Source organism: Bacillus rossius, chromosome 1 (genome assembly GCF_032445375.1).
Source record: "Bacillus rossius redtenbacheri isolate Brsri chromosome 1, Brsri_v3, whole genome shotgun sequence".
NCBI lineage: Eukaryota > Metazoa > Arthropoda > Insecta > Phasmatodea > Bacillidae > Bacillus > Bacillus rossius.
The window spans coordinates 275,252,079-275,258,383 of record NC_086330.1 but is presented as its reverse complement, the minus strand read 5'-3'; the positions used below and the strand labels follow the sequence as shown (position 1 = coordinate 275,258,383).

The following is a 6,305-nucleotide window of genomic DNA, read 5'->3' as shown; positions in this document are numbered from 1 at the left end:
TCTAGCAGCGGTTGCGGAAACTGCGCGTGATTCGCCTCAGGAAATGCAGTTGAAAACACAATTGTCTTATATATATCCCATTTAACATTTTTTTTTTTAAATTAGGTCTACATTAAATTTTGTGCTCGAGATTTGTATAACAACATGAGAACACATGAATTTGCTCGTTACTGAAAGAATCGCTCAAAAATTGTTTTAATGTAACCTTGAATATTTGTGTGGTTGTAGTCACTGTTGCAGATGTCGGCGTGCGGGCAAGCGCCAAAGATACGATTAGGACAACACAAGTCACACCCACGCGTGCCCGGATCTCGAACCCAGAGCCCCGCGCACCGTCACCTGTGCTTGGCTTGAGAGCGGTGTCTGTGTCCGATGACGAGTTCGTTTAAAAAATACATAATGCGTCACAATAAAACCTCATATTTAATCATTCAAACAACTATGCATTTCGTTTCAGTATACAAACATGTAAACAAACAAACAGTAAATTACAATATTCACATTTTATGATTTAAAAGTTCCATTGGCAAATCCTGAAGGTAGGTGCTCGTCATCATTAGACCACTGGTATGCCATTTTCACTTTGACACTTTAGAAGCTTGTAGGATGATGTGTGAACCATAATTGCATGAAAATTAATTCAAAAGTCTAAATAAAATGCAAGGACTGTTCAAAAATTTTATCTTTTGAAAAAAAAAAAAATCAAAACTTTTTTGTCAAGAAAAAATTAAATATTTGTAATATACTATGAGTTTTTTTTATATCAAGAGTAATATATATATATATATATATTAGGTAAACTGTCTTATACCCTTTTAACATTATTTATAGTGAATAACATCAGAAACGCAGTCATAAAAAATATTATGTCCGCAAAGCGGATATTATTTGATATTAATACATTACTTTCTCAATTTTTGTTTTCATTGCTGCAAACGTTGCTTATTTTGTAGTAACTATCAATAACCATTATATAACACGTGACAACATTTAAACCAGGGCCAGAATAATTATGCCATAATGGTCCCATGGTGTAATGGTTAGCACTCTGGACTCTGAATCCAGCGATCCGAGTTCAAATCTCGGTGGGACCTGCACATCTGTAAATTTTCAGGTAACCTATGTTTTATTTGGTTAGATTATCGCTAGAAAATTTTAACTGTATCATAGGTTCATATTGATTTTAAAAATTTATAGGACACACTTATAACTTGATCACGAATGTCTATACGCAAAATCAAATAAATAAAAATTTTGTCTCTGTGATTCATTATTTGTTGTATATTAAATAAAGTATCTGTAAAGGAATAAAACACCAAAATTATATAAAGGGCGGAAAATATTTATCTGTCTGTATGAAATAATGTAACTCAAAAACTACTCATGCTATTGACTGGAAATTAAATATATATACATGTATATAGGCATGTATTTTTAGCCAATTAAAAATATATACTCAACGTTACTGTTTTCTCTCAAAATTTAACGAAGATATGTGGCTAGTTAAAAAGCAAAACAAAATCTAATAGCATCATCATTACTGTTGTTTTGGTTGTTAAGTTTAAATAAAAAGTACGACTTCTACTTTGTAAATCAGTAAATAATTTATTTGCCTTAACTTAATGACTATGTAATTTTTATTATTTTACTGTCGTCAATTTTGGAGTAGAAAGCGTAATGTTTAGGTTTACTTAATATCCTTTCGATTTATTGATATCATATTTCTTTAACTTCACTATACATATTAATAAATTGTAATCATATAAATTTTCTATGTTAAAATGATATGTGAATCTTAATGTCCACGCGAATGAAGTATCAGAGACAGCAAGTTATACAGTAAATGGGTTTAAGAATTTGTAATATATCCAGGGATTTATGCTTTACTGAGAAAATTTTTAATAAATTTTTCTATAAAAAAATAAATAGACAGGTTTTACTTTCGTTAAGACTAGTCTATAACGTTTTAGTAAAGTGCTGTACCATTTATTATTTATTTGAAAACTAAAATGCATTTATGACGTTACATTTAAACTTTTCTTATTCAAAGCAAGTACAGTGTTGAAATATTTATTAAGTGCTCGAATAACTCACTCAGCATTCTTCTTGAGCTTCTTCAATTTTTAAAATGGAATAAACGTTACTGCATTAAAGTAGTGGAGAAAGTAACTGGTGGTTAGGTACTTGAACCCATAACTTAACAGCAATTAGTCTGGGCATATATACATATATAAGGAATATCTTTATAAGATTTAATAGTAAACGTTTTTCTTTTGAAGCATGAGAGGAAATTATTTTTTTTTTCAAGAAAGTATTTAATTGCACGTTTAGCGTTTGGCTATTTTTTGGTTAAAAAATGTATTACAAACAACGCTTAACTTGTCAATTTTGTAAAATTATTTATTTGTAACAAATGACGGTAAATACACGCCAAAAAAATGAAATATAAATAGTTTCTTGTTTTTTATATATTTTTTGTTGGTTTCGAAATTCCATTTAGATACATTTCCACGTGTACAATAAAACAAAATTTAATTTATTATGCATTTTAACTGTTATTACTTGCTGATGAGTTGCTAACATATTTCTCAGCAATACTTACTTGTAGATTATACATCTTTTTATAAATAATTCATTTTAACGATTGCCTTTGAAGCTTTTTAACAGACTTCTGTAGGTATTAGCCTTAATGCAGCTAAGGCACTAGTTTCAACACAAATAAATAGTCAGAGTCACTTAAACTTTCAAACAGACACGCAAATTCATAAATTGAATCCTACGTGTGTTTAAGTAAACAAACGTAATGCTTCGTTGGCAAACATCCGTAATCGCTGGTTGGCCGCGTGGCTCTCGTGCCGCCATGGAGGAAGGCGGCGTGGAGTCGGCGCTCTCTCGGAGGGAGAACCTCGGTGGGCAGACGCGGGCCGGCGCGGTGAAAGTGAAGGTGATGTCGGTGACACCCGTCGGACTTTCACCCGCGAGCCAAGCGACCCACGGTTGGAGCGATAACACCTTCCGGCGCGCTGGGCTTGTGCTCTGACGCACGTAGACCCTGCGCCGTGTAGGTACATATATATGGAACATAAATATTCATGCAAAATCACTATAAAATAGTGTTCGCAGTTAATACTGGATTCTGATTCATACCCCAGAATTTATGCTTTGTGTTGTCCCAGTACCTCCAATAAAGTTATTTGTAAAACATTTCACCGAATAACCACGCACATAATAATCATAATGAAACCAAAATAAAGTCCAATTTTTCAATGTTTGATAATTTCTTTCATTGTTGAATATCTTGTTTGATTGAAACGGAAATTAAAATATAAAAGTATGTACCAATTTTCGTAAGACATACTCAGTATTATTTCGATAAATATATTAATAATGTGCAAACATAATCATAGCCCTGTTTTGTACAAAGATAAAAGTTATTTAATGTAGTATTACAAACTATTTCATGTTCATACATACTGACGTAATATCTGTATTGATATTAGTGGTGGGAGGTCAGTGGGACTGTGGCTTTTGTGCAAGAAGGATCTTTCGACATTAAAATTTTTTTTTCTCACCAGGTTTGAACTGAATTCTCTATGGCTTAAGTGCTTTTTAAAATAATATTTTATTAAAATTTGATTGATTAATTTGTTTATAAATTTTTTAAAACTTTCAATTTTTTTTGATAATTATAGATTTTCAAAATGGCGTCCATAACCAAAATTTCAATGGTGACCTCATAATTAAAAATGAAGGGGAATAAAGGGGAAAACCAATTAGAGTATGTGACATAATTCAAAATGGCGGATCCAAGCTGGAAGATCAAAGATGATGGATGTGACGTAAGCAAGGATTTTTCTAATTTTAATTGAATTGCATTAAGCTTTTTAAAATAATTTTTATTAATTAATTATATGTTTGCTCTCAAACAGGGAATTTTTCCCTAGGAATAGGAAAACTGTTTTTTTTTTTTTTTTTTTTTTTTTTAAGATTTTTGGCAGTATTTTTTTCCAAAACCACTGAAAATTTTGACTTAAGTTATTTTGCCAAATTTTGGGTACATTTTGGCAAACTTGGAAGGTCGTCAATGCAAAAAGGTCAAGGACATGCAAGATGGCCACCGTGAAGTCAGAATCCAACGATGGCCGACCCCATCCTCCATCTTCAGCCAGAATCTAGGGCTCGGACAGGCTATTATATACTTTGTTAAAGTACAGATTTTTTATTTCTGTGTACACGACAACCTAACACATAACCACGGCATCGGACCCCGCACCAACCCACATAGGATTCTGGCTTCCGGCAAGTTTGCAGAGTGACTTGAACTGTAATTTATGTGCCAGGCTGCAAATAATCTTTCCACCAAGTTGGTTTCAGACATTTATTTGACATTTTTTTTTTAAAAAGACTTGAATTTCCAAGCTTTCCACAATCTATTCTGTGCCTAGGCTTACAGTTTCATTAAAAAAAGATTTCATATCGTCGAAAGTTAGATCCTGAAAGACGAAACAAAATCAAAAAATACTCTTAATTCTATAATTGCATTAATGAAGATGTCTTAACGAAGTTTATTTCAAAACATGTATCTTATGTTCTGACTTGGTGGATTATTTTCAAACTTTTTTTTTCAGCCTTCCCATAGATATAAAGAAAACCCAAAAATATTAAAATAACAATACTTGATTTTGAATATTTGTTGTTTTGCTATCAAAGTGTAGAGCCAAATTTTACAAGACAGAAAATTTTTAGAACATCAAAATTTCATAACATAACAGTTAATAACATTATAATAATTTACAGGGAACTTTTTTACTCGAATTTCTTAATAAATTGCTTGCAAATGTTAATTTACAGTTTTTAGTGTGCCAAAACGTAAGCACAGATGGATTTTATAATTTTTGTTTATGAACTATGGTGCTGACATTTAATTATATTTATATTTATGCTGCCTGCAATAAAGTGCTTTGGAACTATAAAAGTGACTCTACGGAAAACATACTTTTTGCAAACTAGTTGTCAATTCAAACACGATAGCCGATACACATCTAGGGAGTAATTAGAGGAAATGAACTAATTTTTTTACCGTTTGTTGTTATAAGCAATCCCAGGAGTTTTTGATTTAAAAACATTTACATTCTACAATTTTTACGTTATTGTTGACGTTTTTTTGTGAGTTTGCTGCATCTGATGATGTGACGTCAGCACAGCTGCGCACCAATGGGCGGACGACTTTTGAATTAAGTAACTTTTAAAGTATTTTAAACCTTAATCGCTCTTCTGTGTTAAGCGGCCATGTCGCATTGATGCACCGAAAATCGCTGCGTTTTTCTGAGTGAAATAACTAGGACAAGTTAGAATTCATCACAATTATGATGACTAGGGAGTGCCACAGAGCCAGATACTTAGGGAAACCCACAAATGTGTTGTAATGAGGCGTGAAACGGGAATTGAATGAAGCACTCTCTAAGTTCCTGACCCTAATAATGCATTGACAGTATAGGAAAAGCCGTTACATGACGCCATTGTCATAGTTTAAAATCCTAACGTCTGACTGAAGCGACACAAACTTAATTAGAAACTAGATTTATTCATTGTTCTGAGACGATAATATGTTTAAGTGTAAGATAATTATTTTTGTCTGCAAAGACAGTAAAGTAAAGTACGGACACTCGACACACAGTAGTGTTGTGGACAAGGTTCTGTGCTCACTACTGATATTTCCTAGCCGGAGCAAAATTGAATTGTATCAGTGTATGTAAAAAACAGTGTTGTGCAGTATTGCAACTTAAATTTGATATTAAAATACTACCAAAACTCTTGTGCGTAGATATGTCCAACATTTTTTTCCTGAGTATGAACAAGTTTATAGTTGACCCATTATTGATATTAGGTTTGATTCATAATATTTGAAAGACTACAATAAATTTAATTGAAGTAACTGATTGTCAAAGAGACAGTTTAAAATTCAATTTATGTTTGTGTACGTATGCTGTGGTTCAAATGGTGCCGACATTTATATTCACACCTAGACTGCAACAGATAAAGTATCTCATTTATTATTTTAAACCAATTTTATTGTTTGATATAGTTACCCGCCTGGTACTTACAAACCACGTTATTTTGTATTTTTAATACAAAGTTTTTAACTGCGAACACATTCAAGTGCACAAGTGTATACGTACACACCGCATAGTATATTTACGTCTTAGTAATTGGCATGACATCATATATATATATGCATGCGAATCTATTGAATGAGTGAGTGAATTGAGTAAGAGTTAATCAACAACCCCTCAAGAACAGGACCA

At 32.2% G+C, this 6,305-nt stretch overlaps 1 non-coding gene across 1 annotated transcript; it reads left to right on the top strand.

The window, feature by feature from the left end:
• Positions 1–1,022: 1,022 nt before the first annotated feature.
• On the top strand, positions 1,023–1,094 carry Trnaq-cug (transfer RNA glutamine (anticodon CUG)). The gene has a single exon. It is a non-coding gene; the product is annotated as a tRNA-Gln (tRNA).
• The last annotated feature ends 5,211 nt before the right edge of the window (positions 1,095–6,305 follow it).